The sequence below is a fragment of the Aquarana catesbeiana genome, linkage group LG01, assembly GCF_042186555.1.
Source record: "Aquarana catesbeiana isolate 2022-GZ linkage group LG01, ASM4218655v1, whole genome shotgun sequence".
NCBI classification, from domain to species: Eukaryota; Metazoa; Chordata; class Amphibia; order Anura; family Ranidae; genus Aquarana; species Aquarana catesbeiana.
The window spans coordinates 359,950,705-359,969,326 of record NC_133324.1 but is presented as its reverse complement, the minus strand read 5'-3'; the positions used below and the strand labels follow the sequence as shown (position 1 = coordinate 359,969,326).

Sequence of the window (18,622 nt, the reverse complement as noted above, 5' to 3'; positions counted from 1 at the left end):
CATTCTAGTGCAGAGGAAATTTGTTTGAGAATTCAATTTTTAACCTGCACAGGAAAAAGTAGCTTGAATGCAATTTAGCTAAAGACAACTAGAGGAACTTTCCTGCTTTTTCTAAACATAAGCTTACACGGCTTCTAGAGCTGTCAGGCCAAGTAAAAATTTAGGGCAAAAGGTAAGTGGTTGTCAAGCCACTCTAACATTTATGCACTATCAGCACCGTCTCCTATTGCAGTGTCCCCCTCTGTGTGCGATTTATTTAAAAAATGCTGCAAATACCTCATTTTAGAGCCAAGATCCATGATCACATGACCGGCTCCCACCTTTCCTCCTCCGACAGATGCAGCAGGAGGGGCCGAGATTCCCTTGCTGATGTCAGTCGGGAGAGGAGGAGGAGGAGAGGAGGAGAGGAGGAGAAAGCCGGCTGGTCATGTGATCGCAGATCGCCGCCGTGAAAGGTATTTACAGCATTTTTTTTTTTTTTTTTAACCACACACGGAGGGGGACATTGCAATAGGAGACAGCACTGATGGTGTATAAATATTAGTGTTATTCAAGCAGCAGGAGGGGAGGGGGGGAGGGGCACTGTCACTAGCCAACAGCCAGGGAGGGGAGGAGGACAAGAGAGACAGAGAGCAGGGCTGTGGATGATGGAGGCACGTAAACTGACCACGGTGTCAGGGCTCAGCAGCCATGATACACCATGGTCAGTTTACCTAGGGGAGGGTAGAAACTAGCAGGATCAGCCAAGTTTTTTTTCTAGGTATTACAGGGGGCAAAATGACACAGCACAAGCACTGTGCTTGGCTGTATAACATGCTTTATAGGAGCAGGATCCTTTTTTTTTTGGGGGGGGGGGGGTAAAAGACGCTTTAACATTCATATAGTAACACAGGTTGGGCAAAACCCAGCGACCAGGGCAGCTAGGAAGCACGGTCTGCCAGCATGGTAACGGTAATGGTTAGTCTTTTTGTCTGCTATTTCATCTAATGCCACTAGGCTGCATCTGGAAATTAAAGGCTGATGAGCGACATGGCAACTCTGCATACATGGTTTTCCCCGGAACAAATTAGCCGAGGGCTCTGCCTGGCAGAAAGATAGCACCAGCCTCACGCAGGGAGGAATTAAGAAGCCACGCTCTCTTAGAATGGATGGGAGAAGTCTGTACTGTACATGCAGGAAGCTGTAGGCATTGTAAGTCTCACAGGCATCCTAGCTCCCAATACTGCCAATGATCTCCACAGTATATCTGCATTTCCCTGTAGAACATTATGTGCATCACACTGCACTGACAACAAAACGGATACGGATTGCACTAATACACTTGTTACTGGCTTATTCTTTGCTAAAAACACTGTAAAGGGCTTCTCGTGTAGATCTGGAGATGTTTCAGCTTCTAAATATATGTCTAAATATCTGATATGATTAGTCATGATAGCTGGGCACCTTTAGGCTCCATTCACACCTGAGCATACGGGGATTGTGCAATTCTGCTGATGATTGCAGAACCGGGGCACAACACAGGGCACAACACAGGGCACATTTGTGATGCCATTTTTTAATGGAACCCCAAACACGGTGCGATTTACCTACGATTGTAGAGTAACAAAACACGCTAAAATCACGGCACAAAAAACGCAATGCCAAGATTTGATACATGAGCTTCTTCAGAGCAGAGGGAGGCCCACTGAAATGAATGATGCCGCTCCAAAAACTTGCCACAAAAAAAAACAAAAACAAAGAAAATCTAAAAAAAAAAAAAAAAAAAAATATGCAGTGCAGCAGCTGTCGCTGAGCTATGCTGGATGTGTGAATGGAGCCTTACTGTCACAGTATAACCAGCTTAAAACAGAAGGTATTTACACCTCTCATTCTATGACATGACCTGTATGGTTTATCCTGTCTGGTTGGGCCCCAAAGCCTTATTTCCATAAAAGCCATGGTTTCAAAACACTGCACAGATGATGCCCTGAAAGTGCAGTATGTACTTTAGAATAAATGGCTCTATAATGATAAAGCATTGCTAAAAAGGCAAATGTTATCCTTACCTACTCTCTGCAATATTACACAGAGCGCCCCCGAACCTCCTCTTCTAGGGTCCCTCACAGAAGATCTTGGCTCCTCCTCATAGCAAGAGGCCTCCTTTGGGGGGGAAGACATGCAAGCTCGCTCCCGAGCTGGGATGTCTGTGTCCATAGACACAGACAGTACCAGCTTTGCACTGCTCCCCACTCTCTGCTCACAAGATTTGACAATAGGATGGATTAAAGTCACAATTTCCTCTATAAGCCGATTTCCTGCTCTTGTGACTGCCTTTTTCCCGGCTCACTGTCTTCTCGGGCACTGGTCCCCTCACTGCCCCCATGAGTTCCTTGCCACTGGAGCTTATGAGAGAGTGGACCCGGTAGCTGGAAGTGTCGCCTCCATACACTATGAAATAGATGGCTGATTCATAGCTGCAGCTTGTCCCAGCTGTGAACACTTTCCTAAGACAAGCAATGGCAAAAGGAATGCAGAGGCTGATACGTTTGTCCTCCCTCTGCATTCCTCTAGTCATTGCTTGTCCTGGGAAAGCGTTCGCCCCTGTAACAAGCGGCAGCTATGAATCAGCCGTCTCCTTCCTAGCTATTGTCAAATCAGCTGTGGCAGGAGGGGAGAGGGGCAGGTTGGTACTTAAAACTAGGGTTAGAAAGCACTTAGAAATGTGGGACAAAAGTACTACATATACTTTGTCCCATTGGGACAGAACTTTAAATTAGGTATTACAATGATAGATCTTAAAAGCAAAATTAAACTCTCAATTAGCATTAGTTTTAGTAAATAGATAATTAGGAATATTATATTTACTTGTTTTAAACTTTTTCAGTTGCTTCCTGGTTTCTGGCCTAGACCAAAATTATGTCATACGTCCCAGGAGTCTTCATTGGTACATTTTTTTTTTTTGCTTTGATTTGGAGAAGGGGAGAAGGAACTTTCTCAGCTAAGCACACCCTCCTGCCTGCATGTCTGAGTTAAGGGCAGGTGGGTTCAAGGTAGAGCTGCATGATTCTGGCCAAAATGAGAATCACGATTTTTTTGCTTAGAATAAAGATCACGATTCTCACGGCGTAAAATCTTTCACATTATACAAACAAAAATTGGGCTAACTTTACTGGTAAGTTTTTTTTTTTTTTAATTCATTAAAGTAATTTTTTCCAAAAAAAACTTCATTTGAAAGACCGCTGTTGCAATAAAATATTGCAACCACCACCATTGTATTCTCTAGGGTCTCTACTTAAAAAAATATATATAATGTTTGGGGGTTCTGAGTAATGTCTAGCAATTTCTAGCAAAAAAAAAAATGATTTTAACTTGAAAACAACTGTCAGAAAAAGGTTTAGTGTTTAAGTGGTTAAACGTTCCTAATTTACATACAGAAGTCTATTCCTTTGATATAAAAGACAGATTGATACAATGTTTAGACTTAACATTCCACTGATAAAATGTTTTAAAACTTGGCAGACTGTCCAGACTTTGACTTTTGATTGCTAAGAGCAGAGAGAAAATTCTCTGCATACCAAAGATAGGGAAACCCTTTGTCAAAATCGCAACAGGGAAAAAATTGTGATAGTGATTCTTGACGATTAATCGTGCAGCTCTAGTTCAAGGCAATACACGCTACATGAATCATCTGCCCTTACTCAAGATGACCACAATTAGAAACGCTAGGGAGTTTTTCAAAGTGACTTCTCAACAAAACAAAACATGGAGACATGGATGGGGGGTGTTTGCTTTGAATATTAAAAATGAATGGTGTTTTCAGTTTGTGGTGTGGTGTTTGTAGCGTTAAGTTCTGCTTTAAAGGATACGTTTGTCTTCGGGAACATGTTACATGTTCCACCTGTATTTAGAGTGCAACATGTAACATGTTCTCAATCCTGCAGCCAACTCCCTGTGACAGAAGGCTGAGGATCTTCTCCTCGTACCTGCTGTCACCATTTGAAAAAAGCGTGACCTTTGCGGCTGCCCGCTTGTAGTTCTCAATGAACTGCCACGGTGCTGTTGAGAGCTCTAGTAGATCATTGATTCTTCCTGTCTTTGAGAAACTGCCTGCCTGTATGATGTACGGGCAGACAGCTTACACTGACAGTCTGTAGGAGTCCTGCATGGCAATGCTTTCCAGTCTCCTACCAAAAAAATAAATGTAAATTTTTTTTTTTTTTTTGCAGGTTAAAAAAAAAAAAAAAAAAAAGTACTTTTTTTAAGTGAATTTAACCTTTAACCCCTTCCCGGCGAGCGTACGCAGATGTGCGTACTCGGCTTTCTGGGGTTATACCAGGATGATGCCCGCAGCTGCAGGCATCAACCCGGTACCATTGTTTAGAGCCAGCGATTGGCTATCCAGATATAACAACCGGAGCAGTGGGAGGGGACGTGTCCCCCCCTCCCGCCGCTCTTACTGGGCCTCCCGTGCCATCGGGAGGCCCGGTGACCAATCAGGTGCCTCCGGCAGCTGGGGGCGGGCTGGATCGAAGCTGTGGGCGGCTTCGTTCCAGCGTTCTCATTGTAAGCGCGGAAGCGACGTCATGACGTCACTTCTCGTTTACTCGGCTGCCGATGGCGCCGGTTTTAAAAAGATACACAGTATTCAGAATCGCACTACTGTGAAGTGCAAAGGAGGGATCCCTCCATTAAGAGTACCTGTCATCACCTATTACTGTCACAAGGGATGTTTACATTCCTTGTGACAGCAATAAAAGTGATCAAAATTTTTTTTTTTTTTTTTAAATACATTTTATAAAAATAAAAATAAATAAAATACATAAGAGAAAAAAAAATTTAAAGCGCTTGCGCAGCAAAGAAAACGTATACGGAAGCTGCGCTCGCATATGTAAGCGGTGTTCAAATCACACATGTGAGGTATCGCCGTGATCGTCAGAGCGAGAGCAATAATTCTAGCACTAGATCTCCTCTGTAACTCTAACCTGGTAACCGCAAAAAAAATTTAAAGCGTCGCCTATGGAAATTCTTAGGTACTGTAGTTTGTCGCCATTCCACGAGTGCGTGCAATTATAAAGCGTGACATGTTTGGTATCTATTTACTCGGCGTAACATCATCTTTCACATTATACAAAAAAAATTGGGGTAACTTTACTGTTTGGATTTTTTATAATTCATGAAAGTGTCCCTTTTCCCAAAACTTTGCGTTTAAAACACTGCTGCACAAATACCGTGTGATATAAAATATTGCAACCATCGCCATTTTATTCTCTAGATCCTCTGCTAAAAAATATATATATATAATGTTTGGGGGTTCTAAGTAATTTTCTAGCAAAAAATACGGATTTTAACTTGTAAACACCAAATTTCAAAAAATAGGCTTAGTCATGAAAGGGTTAAGAAAGCAGATTAAATAGTGAGATAATAAAGCAGCTCCGAAGGTGTACAGAGTGTTATTATGCTTAAGAAAAGAGCACATTTAGTTTGACGTGTAGACTCCATCAAATCCTGATTCCTGAACTGTAAGAAATATAGGAATGAGAAAAGTAATCACTCTACAATCCACTTATTACAACAAATATCTCCTATAGAGTATTGATATAAGTATTAAAAGAGAAGTCTCTCAGCAGCTCTGGTGTCAGTCCACCATAGTGCCTGGACTGAAATCTGTGACGTCAGCAGAGAGTGGACTTCAGCTCGCGCTCTGCTGAAAATGGGTCACAAGAGTGCAAAACGAATTCCAAAACAAGCTTTGGTTGGACTTCTCCTTTAAACATCTCTAGCTGATTAAGGCCTGCAGCAGACTAATGTAGTCCATCTGGTCACTATGGCAACTGAAGCAGGTAACATTTAAGGACAACTTCTGCATCACTTTCCATCTAAAGAGCAGACTACTTAAGCTTGGATTTAGAGTTAGTTATACATGTGAAAGTCTAGAGTTACTCACAATGGCACTGAATTACAAAACCAAGAATACAGACCATACCCATTTTGTGCCCTGAGGAGCACTGCTCAAAAACAAACACACACACACATACACCCCACCTCAATCATCCCATATAAAATATTATGATGAGAATTTGCATTATCTATTACTATCTCTCCACGAGTTTGCTTGCCTCTGACCACCTGGCAGCACACCGATCTGACCTTTTCCTTTTAGCACATATTTTACAACCAATTGGATCATGGTCAGTCACGCCTAAAAATGAACCACCATCTAGTAACTGTAGAATTCATCTAAATACAGCTATTTTCAAGCTCTTTTTCTTCATGAAATTCTCCCCTATCGTTCCTTCACAGCCGACACAACCTTTGACATAACACTTCTCCAAATCATTTTACGAAAAGTCATTGCACCATACAATGCCAAAGAGCTCTCACCTTCTTGACCCTTCCACTCTCCTGACAGAGAGAATAAAGGGTATCCATAAATTCACCAAAGATTTTTCAATGGCTGCCGAGTCACCCCCAAATGCCAACTCTGGAAAACTGTACTAAAGTGGGGTTCCACCCAGGGGGTCCATTAAAAAAAAAAAAAATTAAAAGTCAGCAGCTACAAATACTGCAGCTGCTGACTTTTAATTGGACACTTACCTGTCCCTGGGTCCAGCGATGCGGGGGATCGAAGCCCCGCTCGTCCCCCCCCCTCCGCTCGTCGGCATTTCAACTGTGGGCGCCGGGCTGTGGCTTCACAACCTGGCACCCACTGCGCATGACAGGAGGGAGGGAACAGAGCGGAGCCCTTCCTGTGCCGAGGCGGAAGTGATGTCACCAGCCCAGGCAAAGCAAGAGGCAGACTACGAGGGACCACCTAGCAACAGGCATTTAGAGGTAAGTAAAAAAAAAAAAAAATATTCAAATGTTTTTTTTTTTGGAATGTTTCAGGTATGTTTGTTTTTATGGGTGGAACCCCACTTATGTTGTTTGTTGCAATGGGCTTCTGATGTTTTAATACATGTAAACCCAAACTGAATTACACTTTTAAGGCCTCTTGTACCCAGTACGGATGTTCCAGCATCTGCTTTTTTTGGACTCAATTGCAGGCATTTAGTTTGCACGCATTTATACGCATTCATGCATTTGCACGCACAATACCTTCCTAGGGAAAATAATTATTTATGCACATATTTGTCCATACCGGCAACGCAGATTTTTCTATTTTTTCTTTTTACTCAAGAATACGCACTGCTGGTAAGCACCTGTGTGTACAGACACAATGTAAACAATGCGCTGCATATTAGATCAGAAAAGAAAAAAAAACAAAAAACGCTTTTTCAAGCTGCAGTGTGCAAGAGGCCTAATAATGGGAATATTTGTACAAAAATCTATAGCTAGACTTTACGTCCACATTAAGGGGTTAACAGAACAAAAATTCCCCAGTGATGCAGTAATGAACTCTTAGCACATAGTTAAAATAATTCAAAGATATAAAAATTGTGTGCGCCAAAAACTAAACAGATGTTCAGCACACACTTTATCTCATGTGATTTTCCCCAGACAGAGCTAAGAAAAGGAATTTAATAGGTTCATATGAGCAAATTCACTGCACACAGAAAAAAATATTACTAGCTTTAGGCCTCAGAATGGAAACTACCGGTGAAGTCGTAACTGAAAAAGTTCACTGTGATAGGGCACAGCGACCATGGGCTCCATTTATACTGACAGCTGTTCTTTTTAAGGGCTATGTAAAATCAGACTGCATTAGAAAGGCAGACAAATCTGAGTTTATTTCATGGGAAAAACAAATAAACAACAAATCGAATGAAAGAAAATCATACACATTTAGAAACTTGGATGCCGGTAGTTATAGTCATGACTACCTGTCTGCAGGGACTTGTTCAGGTACAACTTAATAGGTTGCTATTTAACACTACTTTGTTATTGTGTTTATTCAGCATCAACAAGGAGGTTTTATTATTTTATTTTTTTAATGTTATGCAGTCTGTCTTTCAGTATGCAGCTAAGTAAGCATGAGCACTGTTAATTGGTGTACTAAGGAGGGTGTATGTTGGACCACTGGAGACCCAGAGCTGTGCACTCTGTACTGCAACAGGGCAACGCAGTACAGTTAAAGTGGTTTTAAAGGTTTAAGGTTTTTACCTCCATGCATGGAGTTAAAAAACCTCTGTGCAGAAGCCCGCCCAACCCCCCGCCCCCTAAAACTTATCTGAGCCCTATCACTATCCAGCAATGTGCACGAAAGCGTCAGCTCTCTGTGGACTCTCCCTCACATTGGCTAAGACAGCAACATTGTCAATCACAGCCAATGAGGAAAGAAAGGGGGTGGGGCTGAGCCACAGTTGTGTGTGTGAATAGACACGCAGAGCAGCGGCTCAGGAGCACCGGGCGGGGGGGACCAGAGAAGAGGAGGCTGCACAGAGCAGGCAAGTATGACATGCTTGTTATTTATAGAAAAAAAAAAAAACAACAACACGCACAGGAACCCTTAAACAGCTTAAAAAAGGCTACACAAAAATAGAGCAGACTATATTGGAATATAGAGCAGACTTGCCTCAACAGTATGTGTATATGCAACACACATATCGTCCAAACATTTTTTACACTGTGCATACATATGACTCAACTTCCTCAATAAAATTCTAGCGTAATACAATGAAAAGAATAATGAAACTGAGTTAAGAATATGTGGACCTAATGTGCAGAATATACAAGATGAATCTAATTTATCATGAAGGGGTTGGTTAAAACCGAGAAGACCCCCAGACCGGTGAATAATTCAATCATAAAAATGAGACACAGCCCACTCAAAGCTTAGTCCCCCCGGCTTTCTGGTATTGGAGGTGAAATATCGAGAACACTTCTCTTTTACAGAGTGTTCTCGCTGATCCATGATTACCGTTGTCAGTTTACGTGGCTGTCATCCTGCTGCTCTCCTCTCTCCCCTGCCAGTCCCCCCTCCTGCCACTATTGGAAATAAATCTATAAAAGAAAAGAAAATCTATAAAGAAATATTACCTTCAGCCCCTCTGTCCTATCAATCTATCCTACACCGCGTAAATGTTTTTAGAAAATGATGCCCGTTAATACCTCATCTCATCTCTCTTATGGCCGGTCACATGACCTCCGGCCGCTCACCTACCCCATCTAAGGGCTAAGTACAACAGGAGGGGCTGAGCAGCCAGCACAGTGGTCACGTGACCTCCCTGGCTGACTTCAGAGGGGGATCGCGGCCCATCCCGCTGTAGCCCTTAGAATGGAGGAGAGCGGTCGGAGGTCATGTGACCAGCCATAAAAGATATGAGACAAGGTATTTACAGGCAGCGTTTTATAAAAACATTTACACAGTGTAGGATAGATTGATAGAATAGAGGGGCTGACAGATATTTTTCTTTACCTTTACAACCACTTTAAGGTAGATTAAGACTTTGGCATCCTGCTGCATCACATTACCGTACATGCACTAAGCAGATATTTTTTGTTCATGAACATGTGTTTTGTTTTGGCAGCTCTTTCAAATGAATGAGCTAATACTGCAACAAAACATGCAAAAAAAACCCACATGCACCATCTTTAGCAACACAGCACACTATAACACAGAGCATTACTGCTTGGGGACAACCATCAAGACAATTACATTATGGAATACCTTACAGCATATCAAAAATAACCATAGTCCCCTACAACAAAGTCTGGTTTCAATGGAAAGTTATAGCTCCCACCATTACCCTCCACGTTCCCACACTTCACTAATAACATTGTCTGTGGAGAGGCCACCTAGAGAAGTCCCGTGAGGGAGGGTGGGATACTCCCCTCTCGTCTCCTTACCACCTTCTTTCTCCCCTCTCGCTCTTCCCCCTTATCATTTGCTACAATTCACATACCAATTGCAGGTCTGACTATTTACACGGTTACCATTACTGTTAAAGGGGTTGTAAACCCCCTTTTGTTTTTAAATAACAAACATATCATGCTTACCTCCACTGTGCAGTTCGTTTTGCACAGTGTGGCATCGATCGTCTTCTGGGGTCCCCCAACTGAACTCGCGGCTCCTCCTCGCATCGGTAAACCCCCTAGGAGAAGTGCTTTCCCTGGGGGTTACCTTGCGGGCACGCTCCCGAGTCCAGCATTTGCATCCATAGACACAGAATGCCGGACTCAGCCCCGCCCCCCCACGTCATTGGATTTGATTGACAGTAACAGGAGCCAACGGCTATGCTGCTATCAATCTATCAAATCAAGAGCCGAGAACCCCAGGCAGAGAGGAAGAGTGCGTCTTCGCCGAGGGAACGAATGGGCTCAGGTGAGTAAAACAGGGGGGCCAGTCAGTGTCAGAAGTTTTTTCACCTTATTGCATAGGATGCATAAAGACACGAGGTTTTACAACCCCTTTAAACTCATCTTAAAGCGCAACTAAACCCTCCTATCGTTTTCAGTCAAGGAAGCTGCTGTCTTGGACTCAGTTTGATCTTCAAATGCCATGGTGCTGCACATGTGATCGGTCATTACACCAGCCATTTGATGGCTTGACAGTTTGGTTGAGAGCACAACCAATATGACAGTTACATTCCTGGCAATGTAATCAGTTATGACACCAGCTATTGGATGGTTTGACAGTACAAGCAAATGCGACAGTTAGCAATTCCGGCATGATTTTCTGAAATCTTTAAATCAATGGGTTTACATCCGCTTTAAAGTATAATTGTGCCTACATGAATGCTACTGCCCTATACCAACAGACTATATAGAACCTTGTCACTCTTCTATAAAAGTACAATAAGATCATTTTCCTGTTCAATTTATTTAATTTATATATCCAGCCGTTACAATAATACATTACTTGTAGGCTGTTGTAATGCAACCAGATGCAATGCACAATATTACTGTATTTTATTATTCTCACTGTACAGAACATGTAAATTAAAGCGGAACTTTACCGATAACAACTCAATAAAAATAATGTTCTTTAGCAACGAACATATATTCCACATTTAATAATTTTGCTACCAAAATGATAGTGTGCTGTATATTGCCTTCAGAATTGTCCCTGTTTTTCCTTGCTGGAGGCTGCCATTCTGAGAAAGCCCTGAACAGCAGTAAATCACAAAATGGAACTAAATCCATAGATTTAGCGGTTTCGAAAAACAGTTACATTCCTGGAATGCCGGAATTGCTAACTGTCACATTTGCTTGTGTCCTCAACCAAACTGTCAAACCAAAAGATCAAACAGAAGCAGCTTCCTTGGCTATAAGACCCCTTTCACAACGAGGGCCTTTTGCAGGCGCTATAGCGTTAAAAATAGCGCCTGCAATCCACCTTCAAACAGCTGCAGCATTGTCTCCAGTGTGAAAGCCCGAGGGCTTTCACACCGGAGCGCTGCGCTGGCAGGACATCAGGAAAAGTCCTGCCAGCAGCTTCTTTGGAGTGGTGAAGGAGCGGTGTGTTTACCGCTCTTCCACCGCTGCTCCCCATTGAAATCAATGGGGCAGCGCTGGGATACCGCCGGCAAAACGCCGCTATTGCGGGCGGTTTTACCCCTTTCTCGGCCGCTAGCGGGGTGGTAAAAGTGCCCCGCTAGCGGCCGAAATGCGCCGCTAAAAATAGCGGCGTTTTACCGCCGACGCTATGGGCTGCCCGGTGTGAAAGGGCTCTAAAGGATAGGAGGGTTTAATTCCACTTTAAGGCTGTCAGCAGATTGGCCTCTACAAATTCAGCAGTGCCTAAAAATGGAGAGCAACTGAGCATGTGCAGAGCATGGTGAGACCGTGTATTACTGGATTTTAAACAGCATAGGCACTTATTTTTAATGTTTTACATAACTATACCTGCAAAAGGGCCAGCCTGAAATGATCTAGATTTCTGACTAAAGTTCCACTTTAAATAAAAAGGAATTTTACAAATGAAAAATCTATTAAATAATTTCAATGGGATTACTGTCCAGTTGTAAAGTAGACTCATGTCTCTGACGCATTATATAACTGAAACCTTGCTCCCATAACGGGATTATGTGAAGAGACTACTAAAGACATAATAAAAATAAAAAAGCCCCAGTAGAAGCATCTGTTGATCTAGTTTGATAGTAGTGGTGGTTAGCAAAAAAGGGATATACAGTACAGTTGCTGCAAACCTGGAATTGTGCAAAAAGCATGTTGTACGGTGCCCCAAGTGATGCCAAATTTAGTCTAGGAACCAAGTACACTCCCCTTAAATCTATTAAAAACAGAAAAGTTTGAGCTGAAATCAAAGCCCTAGCCAGATAATGATTAAACAGAGTAGCTAAACATAAAATGTGATATCAAACGTTTTATCCCATAAACAAAAAAGGAGTAGGTGTAAAAAATGACTCAGTTTTACCAGCATAATACATTAAAATAGTAGTCTGTAGAGAAATTCATTTTATGGGTTTAAATCAAAATAATAATTACTGCTTTTTGGCTGAAACAGGAGTTATCGTTTAAATATAAAATTTATAGTCACACATTTCTGTCAAACATTTATTTCTTGAGAAATTTCTTAAAGCCATTAGCATTATTAAAGCTCATTAACATTACGTAGAGGCTTAGTGGCTAGCATATATGCCTTGCTTCTGGGTGGCACAGTGGCTTTGTGATAAGCACTAATGCTCTGCAGTACTGGAACCTTGGTTCAAATCTTGGCCAGTACGCCACCTGCATGAAGTTTAAAATGTTTTCCTGTGTTCATGTGGGGTTCCCTCCCACACTCCAAAGACATTATTGGCTCTTGTCTAAATTGGCCCCAGTATATGCACATAAATTGGTTAGGCACACGTCATCACATTCTGCAGGCCAAGCAATTGGGGAGGGTTAAGGGAAAAAACCTTAGTTAGACTTACCGGTGACGGTATTTCTACGAGCCTTTCAGGACAGCACCTTGGAGAGAGCGTAGCTCCACCTCTTAGACAGGAAACACTGCGTGACAACGCCCCTTTAAAAAGCAGCTGCTTCCACCATGCCATCAGTTGTTACCGAGAAATCCTCCGACATGCTGGAAAATATAATCAGACAATTACCAGGTCCTATAATTATACTTTACATATGATAACCAAGGGAGGGAAGTAGGCTGCTGTCCTGAAAGGCTCGTAGAAATACCGTCACCGGTAAGTCTAACTAAGGTTTTCTCCCTTCGCCTTTCAGGACAGCACCTTGGAGAGGATAACCGAGAAACTTACTTCAGGGTGGGACTACTGCCTGCAAAACCTTCCTACCAAATGATTGGTCCGAGGCTGATAGTAGATCCAAGCGGTAGTGCCTTATGAAGGTCGAAAAACTGGACCATGTGGCAGCCTTGCAGATTTGCTCAGGAGATGCCCCAGCCCTTTCTGCCCATGATGCCGCCACTGCTCGAGTAGAATGAGGTAATACCCCTTCCGGAGGTTCCAGACCCAAAGATATGTATGCCTCTTTGATGGCCTGCTTTAACCATCTTCCAAGGGTGCTTTTGGAAGCTTTACCTCCTTTGTGAGTACCTTCCATTAAAACAAAGAGTGAGGATGACTTTCTGATTTCCTTTGTTCTTTCCAGATATTTAAGCAGGCACCTCCTGACATCAAGGGTATGGAAAGCTTCTTCTCCTGCTCCCGAAGGTAAAGGACAAAAAGTAGGGAGAATGATTTCCTGTGTACGGTGAAAAACTGAAGCCACCTTTGGTAGAAATGCTGGATCCGTCCTTAAGACTACCCTATCCTGTAGACATCTCATGAAGGGCTCTTTAATTGAAAGGGCTTGTAACTCACTAATTCTACGTGCGGAAGTTACTGCTACCAATAAAATAGTCTTTAATGTCAAGAAACGTAATGATGCTTCTTCTATGGGTTCAAACGGTGCCATAGTTAGACCCTGAAGAACTAAAGATAAATCCCATTTGGGAAAACTAACAACAGGTCTAGGCTTTACTTTTGCCATTGCCCTAAAAAATCTGATTATTAAAAGGTTCCCCTGACAGGGTTCTTTCCAAAAAAAACTGATAAAGCAGCTACCTGCGTCTTGAGCGTACTTGCTGCTAACCCCTTCTCCAATCCCTCTTGAAGAAATTCCAAAACTGAAAATGTGGTACGAAAATCAAAGTTTTTACTGGAACACCAAGAATTATAGATCTTCCAGACTTTAAAGTAAATGTCTCTCGTCACTTTTTTTCTACTTGCAAGAAGGGTAGAAATAAGCCTCTCTGATAAACCCTTTCGTCTTAAGATTTGTTCTTCAGAAACCAAGCTGTTAGTTTGAGGTAAGCTGGATCTGGATGGAGAATTCGGCCCTGACTCAACAGGTCTGTCCTGATTGGTAATCTCCAAGCAGGTTTCACTGAGAGGTTCATCAAGGTTGAAAACCAGGGTCTTTTTGGCCAATAAGGAGCTATTAATATTAGCTCCGTGGACTCCAATCTGAATTTGGCTAACACCTTTGGTATCAGTTGGAACGGGGGAAAAGCGTAGGACAGATGGAAGTCCCATTTGTGAGCTAACGCATCTACTCCGAGAGCTTGATCCTGTCTCTGAAGAGAGAAGAAGACTGGTATTTTTGCATTTTCCTCTTTTGCAAAGAGGTCCACTTGGGGATGACCCCAACTCTTGGAAATCTTTTCGAATAATTCCTGATTGAGAGACCACTCTGCTTCCCTTATTTCTTTCCTGCTGAGGAGATCTGCTAAGGTGTTTTCCGTCCCCTTTAGATGGACTGCTGATAGAGAGGCCACATTGTTCTCTGCCCATCTTAGGATCTGATGCGCTAGACCCATTAGGGTTTTGCTTTTTGTGCCCCCTTGCTTTGTTAAATATAATACTGTCGTCATATTGTCTGACAATATTTGGACATGTTGATTCACTAGAAATTCCTGGAGGGAGAGGAGGCTTAAGTGAACAGCCTTTAACTCTCTCCAATTTGAAGATCTTCTTGCTTCTGGTTTGGTCCAAACTCCCTGAACCGTTTTTTCTTCCAGGTGAGCTCCCCATCCCCAGGCGCTGGCATCTGTAGTCAGCCTTCTGGTTACCGGAAAGACCCAAGGAAGCCCTTTTGAAACGTTTCCTAGGTTCCTCCACCACCAGAGAGACCTTTTTGCTCTTGCCCCCAAGTTGAATTTCTTCTCCAGAGGTTCCTGGTATGACCAATTCATCAGGATATCCGATTGCAGAGGACGGGAATGCAATCTGGCCCACTGTACCGAAGGAATTGCTGCTGTCAACAGACCCAGAGCAGACATGGCTTGTCTTACAGAGATCTCTGCGTTGGATTGAAGTGTTATCAGGGTCAACTGCATCTTCTCTATTTTCTCCTGGGGTAGAAAAATTTTCTGTTCTATCGAGTCTATTTCGTACCCCAGAAACCTTACCCTTTGAGATGGAATTAAGTTTGACTTCTGAAGATTGAGAAGCCATCCCAAACCTCTTAAATGTGTTTGAACTGTCTGTAGGTTGACCTCTACTTGACCCCTTGAGTCTGCAAACAGTAGCAGATCGTCCAAATAGGGTACTATTGAAATCCCCTTCAGTCTCAGGGGCTCCAAAGATTCCGCCATCACTTTTGTGAATACCCTGGGAGAAGAGGAAAGACCGAAAGGCAGAGCCCGAAACTGCAGGTGCCAAATCTCCCCTCCCCCCAGATTGACTGCAAGACGCAGGAACCTTTGTGATGGGGGCGCTATTGGTATATGGAGATAGGCATCTCTCAAATCGATGGAAGCCATATGACATTTGGGGGTTAGCAAATTCCTTACTGAGAAAATCGTATCCATCCTGAATTTTTTGTATTTTATGGATCGATTTAGAACCTTTAAATTGAGAATCAGGCGGAACTTTCCTGATGGCTTTTTGACCATAAAAATGTGGGAGTAAAACCCCTTCCCCTCTTGATCTTTCGGAACCTGGGAAATGACCTTCTGTTGCATCAGTTCCTGTAACAGAGACTTCATGGCCAGAGCCTTTTCCCGATCCTTTGGCAGGTTTGTGATGTAAAACCGACTTGGGGGGCTTTGTGAGAATTCCAATTGATAACCCTTTTTGATTAACCCCAGAACAAAAGGACTCTTTGTTGTTTTTTCCCAGATTGGTAAGAAGTCCTGTAGTCTCCCCCCTACTAGATGGTCATTGTTTTTTAGGGGTTTGTTCTGGGGTTCTAAAGAGTACCCCACCTCTACCTCTTCCTCTCTGAGAAGACCAGGGTCTCTTCTGTGTGTGGTCCTTTTCCTTATCGGTTTGTCGAAAAGGACGAAAATTTTTCCTCTGCTGTACCGTTTTCTTCTTCTGTGGGAAAGCTTTCTTCTTGTCTGCTGTCCTGTCAAGGACAGTCTCTAGTTCTGGCCCAAACATCAGGTCTCCTGAAAAGGGAATTCCGCACAGTTTTACTTTAGAAGCTGAATCCCCTGACCAGGTCTTTAGCCAGAGTGCTCTTCTTGCTGAGTTAACAAGCGCAGAGGACCTGGCTGACATCCTGATAGATTCTGCAGAGGCATCTGCCATATATTTTACTGCCTTAAGCAGGGTAGGGAAGGACTCCAATAAGTCCTTTCTGGAGGTACCTGCCACAACATGATTTTTAAGTTGCTCTAACCAGCACTCCAGATTCCTAGCCACAACCGTAGCCGCCATTGCTGGCTTAAGATTAGCTAGAGATGAGTCCCAGGCTTTCTTCAGTAGCCCATCTGCCCTCTTATCCATAGCATCTTTGAGAATACCCATGTCCTCAAAAGCTAAATCAGTCTTCCTAGATACTTGAGAAAAGGCAGCGTCTATTTTTGGTTTTTTATTCCACAATAGTTCCTCATTCTCCTCAAAAGGAAACCCCCTTTTGAGGGTTTTAGAAAAAAAACTGTCCTCTCTCTGGGTTCTTCCATTCCTTTTTAATAGTGTCTGTTAACACTTTATGCACAGGGAACACCCTGTGTTTAATTTCCTCCAGCCCCAGGTACATCTTATCATGCACAGACAGCTGAGCCTTTTTTTCCTGGATCTCCAGGGTAGTATAAATTGCCTTGAGTAATTCATCCACCTCCTCAAGTGACAGCTTATATCTAGATGATCTTGACTCTTCTTCCACCTCCTCCTCCTCAGAATCAATGGTTGAGGGTGGAATGCTTTCCCTTTCCTCCTCCGACTCACTTTCCACCTGTCTGGAAGTGGACTGAGGGAAACTGGAGTGAGAACTCTGCTCTTGGCTGGAACTCTGGCCGTGCTTTACAAGGGAACGCACTGTCCCTAGGGCCTCTGCTAACTCCTTCCTCACAGAAGATAAGAGCTCTTTGCACTCTTGTGAGGATTCTTCTTTTACTAAATCCACAATGCAGGATTTGCACAGTGGTTTGGGCCAAGAGTCCCTTAAAGGATTTTTGCATGAGGGGCACTTTCTCCCTGTTCTCTCTGATTTGGCAGTAGCTTTCTGAAACAGAGAAACAAGAAAAAACCCAGGTCCTTTAGAACTAAGGCTTCAGAGAAAAGTAGTACCTCCAGCCAACACCCTAAGTGCCCAGAGTCTCACTCCTTTGCTGAACTGCTAATGGAAACTGTTACCCCATAGCAGACAGCAGCAGGTTTTGAATAACCACATCAAAGATAAAACACCCAGTGATATAAAAGGAAAGAGGTGCCACCGCACCTCTCCTACCTGGGCCTGGCCGGGAACCTGGGCGCCTGCATCCGCCATTGCTGCTGACGATTCCGCTGTCTCCATAGTGCAATCCGCAGCTGCTGCACTGTGTACTAGGCTCCATGTGCCAAACAAAAGGAAGTCCCGGCCAGAGGACCCGCCCCTTCCTCCTGCGTTCCAGCAGCAGGAACCAATCGCTGCTACGCCCCGCCGGAAGTATCCGCCCACCGGAACTGACATCACCTGCTGTCCGGGATTCGGCGCCGCCATGCAGAGGCCTGGCATGGACGCTCTTACTGAGCACAACCGCGGCCCCCCGAACACCCCGGGTGGAAAACTTCCGGCAGACCATTACTCCTGTGAGCCGGAGAAGGAAAGGACACCGGAGCACCCTCCTCACGTAAGGGAAGGAGCTGGGTTGGTCTGAGTACCCAAACGTGGAGGTCCTGCCAAAACCCTCTCCTTGGAGAGAGCGCAGCCCCTCTGGTTCCCCAAGCAGTGCTTCCACCATGGCGGAGGAAACACTAAAACTGATGGCATGGTGGAAGCAGCTGCTTTTTAAAGGGGCGTTGTCACGCAGTGTTTCCTGTCTAAGAGGTGGAGCTACGCTCTCTCCAAGGTGCTGTCCTGAAAGGCGAAGGGAGAAAATATAGCAGCTGCCACTGCTGAGCTGTCTTTGAAAGCTGTCATCCTAAATCTTTTACAGTTTGGCGTGTTGCCATTTAGTAAATTGTTCAATCACTAGATATGCACGGCACCTATATTTCTATTCTTATTCTCATGTACCCTATATGAACTGGCTGCTATATGAAGGGGCGCATGCACAGGAAGAATCACTAGACAGTATTATCTTGGAATCAGTGCAAAACAGAAGCTCTCAACTGCTCCCTTTGCCGTACATTCTTTTCAGCCTAGTACACACAGGCCAAATGTCAGGCGACATCAGTCACTTTAGTAAAAATCGTCCGAAATTCAGCTTGTGTGTATGGCAGCCGGTCTGACAGAAGCCGGGCGTTTGGCAGGCTTCTGTCGGACGAACATGCTAGAAAACCAGCATTCGTCCGGCTCCCAATCAGCGCTCTGAGCCAACGGC

The 18,622-nt window shown here is 43.6% G+C and overlaps 1 protein-coding gene across 1 annotated transcript in view; it reads right to left on the bottom strand.

Moving 5' to 3' along the window:
- The window catches only part of LOC141146459 (hippocampus abundant transcript-like protein 1), a 136,238-nt gene that overhangs the window by 62,520 nt on the left and 55,096 nt on the right, over window positions 1-18,622 (bottom strand). The gene's annotated exons all lie outside the window — the stretch shown is intronic.